The sequence below is a fragment of the Pleurodeles waltl genome, chromosome 5, assembly GCF_031143425.1.
Source record: "Pleurodeles waltl isolate 20211129_DDA chromosome 5, aPleWal1.hap1.20221129, whole genome shotgun sequence".
Classification (NCBI taxonomy): Eukaryota; Metazoa; Chordata; class Amphibia; order Caudata; family Salamandridae; genus Pleurodeles; species Pleurodeles waltl.
The window spans coordinates 679,083,708-679,100,371 of record NC_090444.1 but is presented as its reverse complement, the minus strand read 5'-3'; the positions used below and the strand labels follow the sequence as shown (position 1 = coordinate 679,100,371).

The following is a 16,664-nucleotide window of genomic DNA, read 5'->3' as shown; positions in this document are numbered from 1 at the left end:
GCAACCATTTGTGTTTACCTGCTTGTCTTTTTCAAACTACGTTCCTGCAACCTGCTGCTACCAATATTGCTTTCAAAAAATTGGTGCGCTTTCTTTACAGTCTCATCTGAGACTGCCATGGGAGGTTAATCACAATGTGGGTGACACTGCACCTGCAACCTACAGTGGTGAGTACAACAAATAGCGAAAATATTAAATTCTGTGGTGCAACAGATTTAACTATATCTAATATATATATATATATACTGTCTCTCTCGACAGGTGATGGATAAACACAGAAAGAGTGGTGATGTCCTCTGAAATCCATAGGTCTGCTCAAGTGTTTCTCCCTTGCCTGACCTTCTTGCCTGTGTTCCCCAGATTCTTTTAATGTAATGCTTCTTTACAATTACTTCCTTGTACTCTGGTTTAAGGGGATTCTCAGGTCAGCGTCTGCATCCATGCTACAGTTCTTGAGCATGGGCACTGCTTCAGCGTGGGAAATGGAGATATTTGAGGGCTGCATGTTTGAGGTTTATGTAATCAATGGTGTGCCGTCTGTATTCGAGTATTGGGTTATGGCAGTGGATTCTTCGTATAGAGCGGGGAATGTGAGGGAGGGGTGGATACAAGATTTGACAACCTTGATGAGGACTTTATTTTCATGGATGGATTCTGTGATGGTTTTGATCATAGTCTGATTGTAGGTTATATAGGTTGCCTTTAGTGTGGGAGGTGCAACAGTGTGAGGGTATTCAATCTTTTTTTAAACGTTTATATCTTTTAAATGTTGAGAGCCACTGTAAATAAAGTTGTAAATTATATATTTTTTTTATGGAGAGAGTATGGGCGTCCCTTCTGGTGTATACTGTTGTGCAGACTGAGTTCAATAGTTTTTGTTGTCAGTTGCTGCTGTGGTTGGAGTGTGTTGAAAGTTGGTGGTTACTTGTTGAACGGCAGGGAATTTAAAGTACGGTAATGAGCTGTGTGGGACTTGTGGTGTGTTAGTGTTGTAAGCAATAAAGGTGGTGCAGAAAACGTAAATGCATCAATTTGGATAATAACATTTATATATTTGGTGAAAGTTGACTGAATGAGGGGCTTTGTGTGATAGAGACTCTACTAGGCAACAGAAGAGCATCATAGATGATGCGGTGAATGTGTTTATAACAACGTAAATTTGTTAAAAGTAGCAAGTACACCGTTTAGTTTGCTAATGCAGATCTAATAATCTGTTGTATAGCATTAAGAATGAGTTCATGACAAATGGTGGACAAGCAGGGGGAAGGCCATGTCTCTCTTATGACAGTGGCCACCCAGGTCTGATCAATGAGTTCTGCTGTAGGTCCATGTGAGAAGCAGATAAAGTATGATAAAACGTTTGGCGCTGGGGATGTAATTGGTTGGGCAGAGTGTATGCTACCTGGTAAGTCTGGATAAGCCTGTGTGATTCAGTGGTGCTTTCCTTTCTTGGGTATTGTAAGAGGGTAAAAATGGGGAACAGTGTGAATCAGCATGGTCCCGAGAGTCAGGGACCACTGATAGCTGTCAGTCAGTTTCTAGCCCTACGTCCTTTTCTGTCCCAAAGAGATTCATATGGGAGTCACCACAGACTGTCACTCATAATTATTTATGCTCTTTGATACCTGAGCTGAAGACCCTGGGAGTTCGGTACAAACAGGAGAAGGAAACAATGCACAATAGTATAGTTCACTTACCCATCACCAACTGGCTGTGCCAGGTGTGAGACTACTGCTAGAACACTCTCTGAATACAGAGGAAACGGAGTCTGGTGATGTCCAGATGATCCTCTCATCATGCAGGCTGGGTGCCAGACTCTGGACCCCATGGATGGAGAAGGTGAAGCCTTCTCTGGGCGATAGAGCATGCTCTCTGACATACTTTAATGCCACGGGGTCATGTATGGGAGCACAGCCATTGCATCATGGGTATATCATAAGTATGATAAGAATGATATCACATGAGAGCACAACCTACCAAACACTCCGTTAAGTGAGCACAAAAGAACAGTACCAGCCGGGGGACAGTGTCTATTCATTTATTTTCTTTTTCTAGATGGGAAACATCTTGTCATGGCCTGTAAAAATTAAGATGTCTTGGTTCTATAAGACATATCTTATAAACTCCTCATTAACTAAATAGCGATTTCAAATATCATGCTGCCATCGTATTACTTACTACATTTTTTAACAGTCTTAGAAGGACGAGCCCTGTCCATGTATGTTACCAAACAAATCATTTTAATAAACAGCCTATTCTAAATAAATAAAAATTCTAGGCGCACAGATTTCTTTTAATGTCAAACACAACTTTCCCACAATTCTCTCCAGTCACCAAATATTAAAATCTACGAAAATAAATCACAAACACCCGCTGCACGAACCCTTAAAAAGAAGTTAAAACGAGCTCTTAGAAACATGTGTCTGTGCTGAATGCAATGTGTTTGTCAGGACAAAAAAAATATTTCACAAAAATGCACTTCTCATGCCAGAGTACATGAATTGTTCCACAGGCTAAAGATGAAATATTCATCTTTAATATGTTCAATGTACAGTATACAATTCCAGCACTCGATTAACCTGCAAACACCATCGCTGGTGACTGCTTGTGGCCCACCACCAACAAAGCTTGGCCCGTAGTTACTGTCATCTTTTACAGAAGAGGAAGGCGCGATTCCCAAACCCTCTGAAGACATAAGTCAGAGATACCAATGGAAACGATTGTCATGTACGCATGCGCTCGCACCTCATGATTCGCAAAAACATTAATTAGTAAATAATTTCCAAATGGCTATGGCAAAATGGACGTTCCCAAGGGAGTGTTCACGACATGACACGGCACATGTGATGCATACCCACATGAAGCAGGTCATGCAAAATTCCATACATTTTTTACAACTGTGTTTAGGAAGGTATTGCATCAATAGGAAACATTTTTATAGACATTAGCATGACGATATATTGAATTATAGGTGTCTAGCTATAAACAATGGGGGTGTTTTTTCTCCGAGGGGCTGTGAGTGACACCAAATCCACAACATGAACGACACTTGAGTTGCCTAGGATACCACTCAGAATTCCAGGGTGAACAACATACTCTTTACTTACAGTTAACGAGCTACAATATTATGTTATTCACAGCTCACCCAACTCATCTGCCCTAGCTTTTAACAGCTACAAAGGGGCAAAGGAGTCATGGGGGAGCATGCACCACATGGTATAACCTGCTTCCGCCCCGTGCTGTACCTTCTGATCTGCCAACCACCCTCAACACTTCTCTGGCCAACACAGCCATCCTTCACCTCCCAAAAGAATAAAACAATAAAAGGATAAGTGGAATTCTGCCCCCCTTGCGTACCACTATCAGCATTAACCCCCAATACTATAAAAATATACTTGATGTCCTGTCATCCACCCTCAACCACCTCTACATTTACCATTATCTCCCCACTCAAATCTTAAGAAAATGGTGCTTTGCTATCTTCCCAGGGCGCCTTCAATCTACTCTTCTCCCACCTAAATATGTAAAAATAATACCTGCTTTTTTGTCTCCAAGCTCTGTGTCGTCAGTAAATAATACAATGAATACTACAGTATTATAGACCACTGCCGGCGGGTTGTTAAATATCCTCTGCTTCAGTGCTTGAGTTATAGGCCTGATCTACACCGCTATGACACAGCAACAGTAGGGACAAAATGTTGTTTATCACACTGTTGCTTCAGCCCACAGGAGTCAAAGGCCACATTGACAAGGCTGTCAGAGAGCCTGAAGGTGCAGCATTGGCACTCTACTCCGATGGATGACAGAAAGCACAGCTTTAAGTAGAGAAGAGAAGAAAAGCTGGGGAGGAAAGGTGCAGAGGGTGGGATTCAAGGTATACTTTTTATATTTGGGTGAGGGTAAGAAGTGAAGAGAGGGTGGTATGAGTGCGTACAGGAAACCATTAAAAAAATGTGGGTGGGGAGGGAAAGGTAATGAAAAAGGTGGAAGAAGTGGGTGGCAGGACACCAAGGAGATTATTTTTAATATTTGGGAGGGGGAAGATAGTGATGTTGGTGGTGTGAAGGGCAGCATAACAGGTGTTCTTTTTTGGGGGAAAGATGTTAAAAGGTTGGGAGGTGGCAGGACACCACAGATAACACGGAGGCTGGGGCTGAGGCAGGTGAAGCCATGTTGTGCATGACTTTCCCATGACTCCTCTAGCTCTGCATAGTTGTTGACAGCAAGTGCAGACCATATGGTTCGGTCATACCTAACATAAAATTGTAGATGGCTAACAGTAAATATCAGGTATGCTTTAGTCCAAGGCTTTTTCATTCTATGTCAGGACCGGAGGCTCAGATTATGGTTCTCTTTCTATGCTTTAATGTAACTCAGCAGCCAATAGAAAGATATTTCTCAAAAAACTACAAATCCCATGAACCCAACATAGTATCAGAACAACCACAGAGTCCAGCCCTATAAAACCTTCCTGACGCAAAGTCTCTTCCCCTTTCTTTGCTGATCCGCAGCCAGTTAAGTGTATTTTACCTCTATGCGCTAATATTTTGATCTTGTTTATTGTATTGTTGTTGTTTTTTACATACACGCGGCGCACGTGCGCTGCGCGCTTTATAGTGCTTCATTGCCTGTAGCGTTGTTTTCCTTCAGTCGAATTGGGTGGCTTGCCGCTCGATCTTGTGGAGCGGGAGCCGCATTTGGGAGCCTGGACCGAGTGGCAATTTCCATGTTTACTACACGCCTGAATGCGGCGTACGCATTTCCCTGTCATTAAGGGATTCTCCGGCTCGTGCGTTCGGCATTTTTCTAGCACGTCAGTACCCACGAGTGTTCTTGCAATCTCTGAACACCGTGGGTCCTGTTTCAATATTACAGGGTTTCCTTCTCTGTGCTTCCCTGAACGCCCTGTCGAAAATCCTCTTAAGGGTTGTAATATTATAACAAGGCCTAAAGCTGCATAAGTGCTCCCTCCACTCTTTATTTTTTATTTCTGCAGTTTGGGTCAGAATTACAGTTCCCCCTTTAATCTCCCCCTTGGTCACTGTGGTGATCAGCATTATCTATATTACTTATATAACTTTTTTTCTGTCTTCTCTGGGTTACCCGTCATTATATCAAATCATGTATGAAGAATATCAAGAGGGGGATGAAAATTACTATTTTGAAGAAACTTCTTTCGGATCCTTATAACAGGATCTTGTTCAAGCGTTGGACGCAGGCGTGCGCCAAACCGTTAATGATGCTTTGGCTAAAGTTATTACCCTGTTAAAACACCACCTTTATGGGTTTGCTCAGCAACAAGGCTGGCTTCCCCCTGCCGGGGGCCTTGGTGAGGAGTCTACGACTTTGCCGTCTAAAGAAATCCACTCTGAAGCTTTCGAGAAACTTGCGGCTTCTTTGGCCACTGAGCACCCCTACAGTATGCCTTCTGAACCCCGCTCTTAAGAGTTATCTGATGACTCCGACACTTCCTCTTCCCGAGGATCGTCTAAAACTGATGCACGTCCACCACGCAAGCATAAGGCAAAATCCCATCATATCTCCAACCCTAAGCAAGCAAAACTGTTAACCTTTGAACCAGGTGAGATTATACACCCCAGATCTACGGCTTGGTTTCCCCCTCCTGAGGTCACTGATTATGTAAAAGTCAACATTAGACAAGAGTTCGACAAGGAGGTTCACGCCCGTTTGCGCTCTGAATGCCCCAGATCCGACAAGGTGGCCGAGACTCCCGAGATAGACCCATCCATACCTGAAGAAATATGCTAAGGACCCTAAGAAGGGTATCGATAGAGCGTGGAAATCCTGTCAGGACAAGCTCTTGGACTTGTCAGGTCCTCTGACTAAGATCCTGGAATTTGCCTTTCAGGCTAAAGAATCCAACACTCCTATAGATACGGATACGCTTATCGGATGGTCTCAACGAGCGATATGTCTTTTGGGCAATACTAATCGTGCAATTTCTAAGGAACGCCGTCGTTCTATTCTCATGAAGATGGACCCTAAATTGGCTGATCTAGCTTCCTCTGAAGTGGGTCCTGCAGCTCAAGGCCTTTTATTTGGAGCCCCTTTTCTCAAGGAACTCTCTAAATTCGTTGCCACCTTTTCTAGTTTGGACAAGGCTCAAGGCTCCATCAAAAGAGCACTGCGCCCTCTTTTTTCCCGGGCCGAACGCTTCAGGGGGCGACTGTTCGGCTGCTGTTATCAAAATCCTTCCGGAGACAGCTTCCAGGGTCACACAGGCACAGGTGGCTATCAGGACCAAGCCTCCTCCTTCTATCCATCTAGACTTTCCTTTAAAGGCAGTTTCCGTAGAGGAAGGTAGAGAGGTTCAACTGCCGCCATCCAGGATTCCTCCTTTGCAGGTGAGAATTATTCTGTGGGAAGAGGTTTCCTTAGGGGGTCGCACTCAATATTTCTTTCACAATTGGCAAAAAAATGTCAAACGACCCGTGGGTACTAGAATCAGTTCCGGGATTCAAGATAGAGTTCTTTCAATCTCCTCTTCAGCTTCCTTTTCCAAGCACTCTGTATTTTTCTCACTCAGATCAGAGAATCATTCAAGAAGAAATTCTGACCCTTCTGTCCAAAGATGCGATAGGGGAAGCAGAGTTACACCCCCAAGGTTTCGTGAGCCCCATTTTTCTGGTAGACCAGAAGGGTGGCGGTTCAAGGTTAGTCCTCAATCTAAAGGAATTCAACCAGTGGATTCTGTATTGTCATTTCAAAATGAAGGGCATTCATTTATTACGGGACATCCTCCGGACTGGAGATTGGATGGTCCGTCTGGATCTGAAAAATGTTTATCTTTCCGTTCCCATCTTCCCTCCCCACCTACGTTTCCTCCAGTTTCATTGGGAGGGAAAGGTCTACGAATTCAAGGTTCTTCACTTTGGCCTGAGTCAGCCCCGTGGTGTTTCATGAAGCTGATGAGGCCGGTGGTAGAATACCTGAGAATCAGGGGCGTTCATCTGATCATTTATCTGGACGACATTATAACTATGTCCCAATCTCCCTAGACGGTTATGATCCACTTGGAATGGGCGATTGTTCTTCTTCAAGACTTAGGCTTTCTCATCAACGTCCAAAAGTCCATTCTAATCCCTTCTCAATCCATAGAGTTCCTAGGTTTCCTGGTGGACTCTCCCTCAGCTCAGTTCATTCTTCCTCCAACAAAGTGAAGAATATCAAGAGAGAATTGAGGTTAGCCTTGTCCAAGACGACTATATCCTTGAGGTCCCTAGCTCGTCTGGTGGGGTTGCTGGCCTCCTCTATTCAAGCAATCTTCCCAGGACCCCTGCATTACAGGTCCCTTCAACGCCTCAAGATCATGCACCTGATAAAGGGCCTAGCTTACTCTCAGGGAGTCCCTCTCTCGGAGGAGGGGAAGATGGAAATATCTTGGTGGTTATTCCACATGGAAGCATGGAATGGGAGAGCCATTTTTCCCTGCTCCCCGGACCTGATCATAGAGGCGGATGCCAGCCTGTGGGGTTGGAGGGCTTGTTGTGGCCATTTATCTACTGGAGGTCGCTGGTCCCAGCAGCAACTATCCCTGCATATCAATTGCCTGGAACTACTTGCGGGCTCCTTTGCAATTTGCAGTTTCACCATGGGCTTAGCGAAATGTTGCATTCTTCTCAGGATGGACAATGTTTCAGCGGTTCGTTACGTGAACAAGCTGGGGGGAACCCGTTCTGCTTTACTGACCGAGATTGCCAAAGACTTTTGGCATTACTGTCTTCACAATCACATTTCAGTTAAAGCGGAGTACCTCCCAGGTCAACGAAATGTGATCGCGGATTGGTACTCCCGTCATTTGACAGATTACAGCGATTGGAGGTTATACCCACGTGTCTTCCGGTCTATCATGAGGATGTGGGGTCTGTGCACAATCAACCTCTTTGCTTCCCGTCTGAAGTCTAACTCCTGACGTACTTCAGCTGGCGTCCGAATCCAGGAGCGAGGGCAACGGACGCTTTCCTCCAGGATTGGACTCCGTTCCTCTCTTATGCATTTCCCCCTTTTGCAATGATTCCCAGGGTCCTAGCTCAGCTTCAGAGACAAGAAGCGGATATGGTTTTGATCTCCCCTTATTGGAGTGCCCAGCCTTGGTTTCCCATCATTTTGGAATTAGCCTGTGCTCTTCCCAGCCTCTTGCCCTGGCGTTGGAACCTCCTTCTGGATCCAGTGGGTTCTCCTCACCCCTTGATCCTATCAGGCCAACTGTCCCTTCTAGCCTGGCGTCTTTCAGGCAAAACTGGAGTTTCCCAGGCCTTTGTAACAAACCTCAGGAATTCATCAATCAATCTGGGGCCCCCAACACACACAAACGCTACGCCTCAGCGTGGAGACGCTGATGTAGTTGGTGTTCTTCACAGGGTTCATATCCCTTTAAGGCGGATTGCACTATGATATTGAATTTTTTGGCATCTTTAGCCGCCTCTGGGATGGCTTATATTTCTATCAACAATTTCCATTCTGCCATTTCTGCCAGCCATGTCTTTATTGATGGTAGACCTGTTGGCCAGTTACCTGTTGTTTGTAAGCTGATTCGGGGCATTAGGTTGTTAAACGCCCCTCTACCCAAGTATTCTGAGCTCCGGGATGTTAACATTGTTTTAAGGTTTTTAGACTCCTGGCCTTCCAATAAATACCTTTCCAGGAAGCAACTTTCTGCCCAGTTTACCATTCTGCTTTGTCTCTTTTCTTGTAAACGTGTTTCTGACGTTAAGGCTTTAGATTTAGCAGGGAGGCGTTTTTCTCCTGAAGGTGTTTCGTTTGTCATCTCTAGAAGAACTAAGTGCAACACCAGGTTGATATCCTACCCAGCATTTCCGGATAATAGCAAACTTTGCGTTGTCCAATGCATAAAAGATTATGAGGTAAGTACTTCTGAATTCCAGTCTGACATGTTGGGCCAGCTGCTTATTTCACTCCAAAAGCCATTTAAACCTGTTTCTTCAGCTACCCTTGCCAGATGGGTGAAATGGATTTTGGCTGAAGCAGGTATTTATACTTCCAAATTTGGAGCGCATTCCATGAGGGGTTGCTCTTGGTTCGCGTTTAGAAGATATCTTGAACGCAGAAGACTGGTCCTCTGATTCCACTTTTAAGAGGTTTTATTATAAACCTATTTTAGATGTGTCATCAGTTGTTATGGCAGGACTTTAACAACTAGCATAACCTTAGCCTCTGGTCCTGACAGAGAATAAAAAAAATTCTAGCTATTGCGTTTAACATTTTCAATTCTATTAAGGACAAGGAGGCGAGGATTATCCCACCCATGATTATTGTTTCGACTTTCACGTTATCCTGATTTATTTATTCTTTGTATTGCATATTGTTGATGTGATTTTAGAGCAATAATGATATTACTTTCCTACCCTATTGTATTGTTATAAAAATAAAAGTTTGATTTTATCTGCCTTATTATATAAAAGACACTGTTTATGGCTCGTTATTTTATCTGTCCTAGGTCAAGAGGATAAATGATTCGGATTCCATCACCTGGATTTCCTCTGGGATTCTTCTGCTCCTCCCTCATTGTTGACTGGATGTTCGTCGTTTCTGGTTCAGATGTTGGTCGTTCTTCTTTTCAGGACTCCAGGTTTATTTGTGACTCTTCGGCATTAGTGCAGTAACTATGTCTATGTGCAAAGAAAGAGGAAGAGACTTTGCGTCAGGAAGGTTTTACAGGGCTGGACTCTATGGTTGTTCTGAAACTATGTTGGGTTCATGAGATTTGTAGTTTTTTTTAGAAATATCTTCCTGTTGGCTGCTGAGTTATATTAAAGCGTAGAAAGAGAAGCATAATCATTGCCTCCGTGTCCTTAATAGAATTGAAAATTCTAAACAATAGCAAGAAACATTTTCTGTGACATCATAGACAACTGGCTTGACTTTCTTGTCTATTTAATGCCACTCAGAATCCCGCTACAATGCTATGACTAGAACAAGAAACAGAAGTGAAATTAATTTCTGGACTTTCTGCATGGCACAATTATGGTTTTCACATACCACGCAATCCAAAAGATTAAAAAAACGTGGAGACTCATTTTTATGTGGATCAGCAAAGAGCTATAAGTTACAGATATTTGTGAGCTACGTATGCCTTCTTTTCTGAGTTCTTTATAATTTTTGGACCTTCTCTTTTGGGTATACGCCCACATACCTTGCACCAAAGAGGGAAGAACTTTAGGCCCTAAGCAGAAAAATGATCTATGTATGTCTACTCATCTACGTTTGGGAGTAAGTCATGTCTATGTCAGAAGTAAAACATACCGACTCTGAAAGAAACGTTTGTGACTTGGATTAATGGATTTCTAGGAGGCTCAAACTAAAATTGAGCTTTTTTCCAAAAATATAACAAAATTATCTTAAGAAAGATTAATTAAAATCAAATTAAATGTATGAAGCGCCCAGATACCAAAACAAGGCGTCGCGGAGATAGAAACAGATTACAAGGCACAATAATAGCATGATGTTAAAGACTGAATAGCCACGTTTTATGTCGAGATCTGAACTGGCTTTCCTTAGCCATTTAATCAATAGTGTGTTTGAATTATTTTAACAACCATGTTGCTCCAAGACAAGACGAATGGGGAGACAAAGTAAAACGATGACACGAGTGTAAGGCCAGCCACAGCTGAAGGAGCTGCTCGCCGACCACAGTCAGCTCAGTTTTGACAGACTAATCTACAAACCAGTCTGGTACTTATTTTGTAAGCATCTGTAGACCAATAAACACGAAAGACCCAAAACGGTTGGCCAAATTACATTTTTCATTTAACGTAAATAAATTACAGTGATTTATTAATTAGAAACACTGAGGAATCCACCGCTAGAGCCAGACTAATCCGATCGTGTGCAGATGCTGCCAAAACAAATGTGGTACCTTCACTAAGTTAGCACTGGGGATCAGATGAATGAAAACCCCCTTCCATCTCCCCAGCCTTCACTTACTGCTGGAAAACAAAAAAAACTGATCCTGTGCTGGAAATGAATCAGAGGGCAGCCCATCGTTCGGTAGCCAGCCTATGATTCAGCAAAGTTTTGTTTAAAAGGTCCCAAAGCTATTAAAAGCCGGTGCTCAGCCAGACCTGCTCTGTTCAAAGCATCTGCAAATGCCGGCAGCCGGCTCCCGCGGATTCCGGCAGCAGCGCGGGGCGCCGCGGACAGCGTCTTCCACTTTCAGTGACTGACAGGGCTGGGAGCACCAGGAACATCACAGAACATCTTCCACCCGTGAAAGGTAGGACGCTAGCTTATTCGTGGAGATGTGGCAACATTCACGGAGATGTGGCAAACATACAACCAACCGTGTGGTAAGAGCAGAAGGTTTTTGTAGTCCGATGCTGTCTGGAAATTGCAGGACACCTGTGACAACTTTTAAATATATATTTTTTTTAACTTCAACAAATATAATTGTAAAAACACAAAGGCATTTTAATAACAAAAACGCAGAACATCTCAGCACACGAGAATCGTTCATTATTATTTAGTTTGGCTCTTTTAAAAAATATGAACTTAAGATACATGAAGAATATGTATTGGGTGTTTGTGTGTGTGAATACACATCTCTTCTAAAGTTAGAGCAGAGGTGTGTGAAACTGAAAGGCTGTGTCTGCATATAGTTAACTTTTATTTAATATGTACATTTCACAATGCTGTCAAACTTAAAAAAATGTGGCAATAAAGTTGCACAAAGCAGTAGTTTCAAAAGATTATAGCATAAAAATTGTAAAAAAAATGTTTTGCATAGAAGTATTCTGCAATATTTTGTTTCCGGAAATTGCTCCTGCCAGGAAAGCATTGTGAAGTTCATAAGTTTCCCAACTTCATCAGGTGCAAAATTTGTGAATTTCACACAAATTCGCCTGCAGGATTTTAATTCTACGTTGCAAAGCAAACGTGCTCTATGTAGACCTTGGCACTGCATCTGGAGATGTCAATGCTCGCAAAACGTGGAAAAAAGATTTGTATCGCGCCTGCAAGGTACACAGACGCAGCAATGAATATCAGCTCAACAGTTTGGCTTCCAATTACATCGGAGTCCCAGTGCGAAGCTAGTTATGTAACGAACTAAAATGCACTGGCTCAAAAAATAGCAGAGGCAAGAGAGAGCGGGGAATGGGAAGGCATTCCTCTATGAATGTCACGAGGAGGGTTAGGGACCTTTGATTTGTTTATATCGTCTTTTTAATAAAATGCTTTTTAATGTACTTTATTCTGGTAGATAAAGTAGTAAACTATCAAAAAACGTTGGAAGGAAGGAAGTGTCCAACTTGTGGTAATAAGTTTACCACGAATGAAAGGTGTAGTTAGTACCTCTGAACGTTACTTCCTGGCCCATAAATGAGGACCAGTTTGTGGTTAAAATGTTACGGCAAGATTTGTTCTCACTTATGAGCTTGTACTTATCACAAGTCTTTTCTTGGAGGTAATGTGTGATACTGTTTTCATGATGTAACCTGGTGCTACTATATTTGAGTAATACAGTATCAAAGCATTACTAACAACCCGTCAGAGTTATGAACAATGGGTAGTTATACAGCGTATTTATACCTTTTCATCACTTGCTAGAGCGTTCCATGATTAAACTTGGTAAGGGATAAGACATACAAATGGAAGCTTGGCGATCTAACAGCAGCATGTTGTGCAGGTCTGTCTGAATTAGAAAATTGGCACCCCCACATTAGAACTATTTAAGGAGGTTTGCACAGTTAAAACATGCTGCATTCCAGCCACTCGTCTGCGATTCCGTTAGGAATTGTGAGTGAGAATAGCTAATAAATTCTTCCAGGAAAAATATCTAAGACATCTGAGCTTGGAAAGCAAATGTTGGTAAGTGAGGTCCGGTCCCCGGGAAGGGGTGTGGTCCCCGTTCAGTCACTGGTGTGGTAAAGACATACATAAATAGCTAGGGCTTTACTTAACATGAGGTAGTTACGCTGATCGCTGATCTCTTAAGATAGACACATGCTATTCCAAATTTGGGGGGGGGGAAGCTTTTTATGAATCTTCTTCTGTGTTTAATTTCTTTGGGGCTGCATTGGCAGTGATGACACATTCTTGGACCTCAGATTCCTCTTAAGTCAGCAGGATGTGGAAGTCAATGGGCCTTGGTTTAATATGACGCAGCATGCAAACGAAGGCCAGCCAAAACTATATTCCTGTGGCATAACACTTTAAAGCCAGACCTTTTGGGTTTGCCAATGCTCAGGTGTGGTAAGGTTGGTGTTGGTGGTGTGGTATTAGTGGTGGTGTAATATTGGTGGTGGTGTGTTGGTACTGTAGTGATGGCATTGGTGGCACTGATGATATCTGTAGTGTTGGTGGTATGGTATTACTGTTTGTATCATATTGGCAGTAGTGTTGGTGGAGGTGGTGGTCGTCGTCGCACTGGTGTTATTCACAGTGGTTTTGGTGGTGATGGTTGTGGTGCATTTTGTGCCCACAGAAGTGGTGGTGATGTATTGGTAGTTGTATAGGTGGAATTGATGGTGGTATCAATGAAGTTGCTGGTATTGGGCGTGGTTCTATTTGTAGCGATCATGGTACTGTTGTTATTGGTGGTAGTATGCTATTGTTGGTAGTGTGATACTGTGGTGGAATTAGTTCTGTGGTGGTCTTATTGGGGTTGGTGGTGTTCGTAGTAATGTGGTACTGGTATTGTGTGATATTGATGACAGTGTTATTGGAGGTGGTGTGGTGATAATATTGTTATTTGTGGTGGCATTTGTCATGATATTGGCGATGGAGGTTTAGGGGGTGGTATTGTTGGTATCTAATGTTGATGGTACTGGTGGTGTTTGTTTTGGAGGTGGTATTGGTGAAGGTGGAATTGCTTGAGTTGTTGGTATTGGTAGTGGTAATGGTTGTAGTGTTCATGATATTGATGTAATTGGTGCTATTGGTATTGTGTGGTAATGTGATATTGGTGGTGTGATATTGCAGTGGTATTGGCTCTGTGGTATTGGTAGTAGAGTGGTACTGGTGTTGTAAGATACTAGTGACAGTGAAATTGGAGATGGTGTTAACGCTTTTATTTTGGTGGGACTGGTGATAATGTATTAGTGTTGTTCGTATTGGTAGAGGTGCTGGTGTAGGTGGTGTCTATTGTTGATGGTATTGGAGGTAGTACTGATTTTTGTGATGCGGTGGTGGGATTGGTGTTATTGTTAGTGATATTGATAGTGGTATTGCTCCTGGTAGTATTGGTGGCAATGGTGTAGGTCATATTGCTGGTGGTGGTGACGCTGGTGGAGTATTGGTGACATTGTCTTGCTAGTGGAATTGGTGATGTGTGCTATTGGTGGTGGTGTTATACTGTCATAGTAAAGGCAGGTAATATTGGTGGTGATTTAGTATAGGTGTTGGTGTGATTAAACAAGCAATTAGTAGGCTGTGTTAGCATTAGGCTCACAGTCGTGTCTGGACAAAAGCATTGAAAAATGCCTGCATGCTGCAGTCAATAAAAAGGTCGTTTTCTGTTTGTACACAATGAATGAGATACAGAACCGAATATGGCAAAAGTGTGATGGTAAATCACACTTATTAGGTGTAAAATAGTTCCTCATGTATTGCAATGCAAGCACTCCACAGGAGGCAGGATAAGCCACCTAGCAGACTGCGAAAGAGATTTACTCCTCTGGGCTGATCTTAAGATGTGAATGATAATGACTCAAGGCAGTGGCTGACCCAAATAAGTCAGTGGTTGAAGGGAGCTGATCCAAAGCCAAATTTATGTATATTGTAAACAAAAGGTCAAACAAGCAGCCCTGCTGTCAACCCACACCTAGAAATAACTATTGCACTATTACATCTTTCAGAGGTGAAAACATAACCAATGATTGTACTGCTAAAATACTTTTACCTTGGATTTGCAATGATTCAATTATTGTAAAGTACTTAATGTGAGCGGCAACGGTTTTGCAGGGTGCTCTGATGTAAGATCTCAAAACCACCCTTCTGTAAGGAACATTTCACAAATCAACCCCTTGTGCCTTTAGAATTGGTACAAATATCTTTTAGGAAGCCGGTTCTTATATTTCAAAATCTCCAGAACAGTGTTTGTGAGCTAGCTTAATTAATTCTGGGCGTTGTAGTCTTCTTTTGTTACCACTGAACCAATTATACTAACGCACCTGAAATCAATGATTTACATCTCAGGACTGGAGACAGTGCCCATAATGACTGGAAGGTAGGTAGCCAACCTCTTTCATACGCTTACATCTGTTTCATCCTTGGGTTCACTATATGAGTAAATCAGATACCCTTTGCACATCTGCACCAAAACTTGTAACAACATTTGTACCAAACGAGCCTCTGTAATGAAGCATTCCTACTCCGCCTGGTGCCGGGTGCTACAAGGAACACCAACCCATCAACAAAAGCCATGTTCCTGCTGAGGCCACAAAGCCAACATTTGTTGGAAAGCAGCAATGTGCATCTCGTTTACACAAATCTTCAACAATGCAAGTATTTACCAATTTATAATTATAGTTAAAAACAATTGTGTGCATAAGTACTGTAGAAAAACCTGTGTGATCATTATTTTTAGTATTATTTTATATAGCATGCACTACATAACTTAATTACTGTTAGGTACGGACAGGTAAGCGATCCATGATGATGATTAAACATCTAGAACAGTATCACAGGACGGTTGTGGAGTGTCTTCCAGTATTATAAGTGGGCTTTGATATTTTTGAAAATGTAAGGAGGTTTTGTTTCATATTTCATCAGGGCCACTATAGCCAGGCGCATCAGTTCTTAATCCTAACTATCTTGTTTCCTCTGTAGTGCACAAGAAAATTCTGACAAAATCAATTTAAAATGTCAATTTTTCTCACAGGACTTCTCTCTTCATACACCAAAATGACAAATTCATGAGGTTCGTGGTGCTGCTAAAGCAAACTGAGCAGCACTCATAGCATTGAAAGCTAAATAAGCAGAAGAGGAAAAGAGAAGGAGAAAACTGCAATCAAATGATCAATATGCAAGGTGCACCTATGATTTGTTTATGGTTCATACCAGTAAAAATTGCTGCAAATATGTATTGTTAAATGTGGGACCCGACTACAAAACAAGTGCTTCATGCATCAAAGGTAACTGCAAGTTACTTACAGCCCTACGGCTGCTATGTAATAGGGGAGGCAAATTCTGCACCAGCAGCGGGTCTTGTCCCGTCCTCCTGCAGTTGAGCAGGTTCTGCAATTATGACATCCAGAAACATTTAGAAACAGCTTTGGTGGCAGCAGGTCTTTCTGCGTTTGCCGTGGGTGCTCCCGGTGCTTTGACGATCCAGAGGCCCAGCGCCCTTCCCCGGGGTGTCCACCCCGAGCAGGCACAGTGAGGAGCTAGGTAAGCCTGAGAATACGGTGCTGAGAGGTTGGCGAGCCAACTTAAGTGGTGGTGAGCCGAGGCGTGTCCCATGGGGGGGGGGGGGTCCTGCTGCCGCTGACAGCGCTGAACCTTTTAATGCACTCAGCTGCCACCCGTCAGCGTCTTGGGACCAACTGACGCACCTGGGGGGGGGGGCAACTATTAGTGGGATCTCGGCATGGACAGCTTACAGTTTACAGTTCTTAACCTGCTGTCAGCACTCAGTACTGCTAGTGCCAGCTGCTGGGTTAATTAAGGACTACAAGTACTGCTTA

At 42.9% G+C, this 16,664-nt stretch overlaps 2 protein-coding genes across 6 annotated transcripts in view; one reads left to right on the top strand and one right to left on the bottom strand.

The window, feature by feature from the left end:
• NT5DC1 (5'-nucleotidase domain containing 1) overlaps positions 1-16,664 on the bottom strand; it is a 999,625-nt gene that overhangs the window by 568,724 nt on the left and 414,237 nt on the right. The window lies entirely within an intron of this gene.
• COL10A1 (collagen type X alpha 1 chain) overlaps positions 11,077-16,664 on the top strand; it is a 167,128-nt gene continuing 161,540 nt past the window's right edge. The window contains exon 1 of the mRNA XM_069234554.1: positions 11,077-11,254. The gene's annotated coding sequence lies outside the window, so the exon portion shown is untranslated. The remainder of the gene's footprint in view (positions 11,255-16,664) is intronic.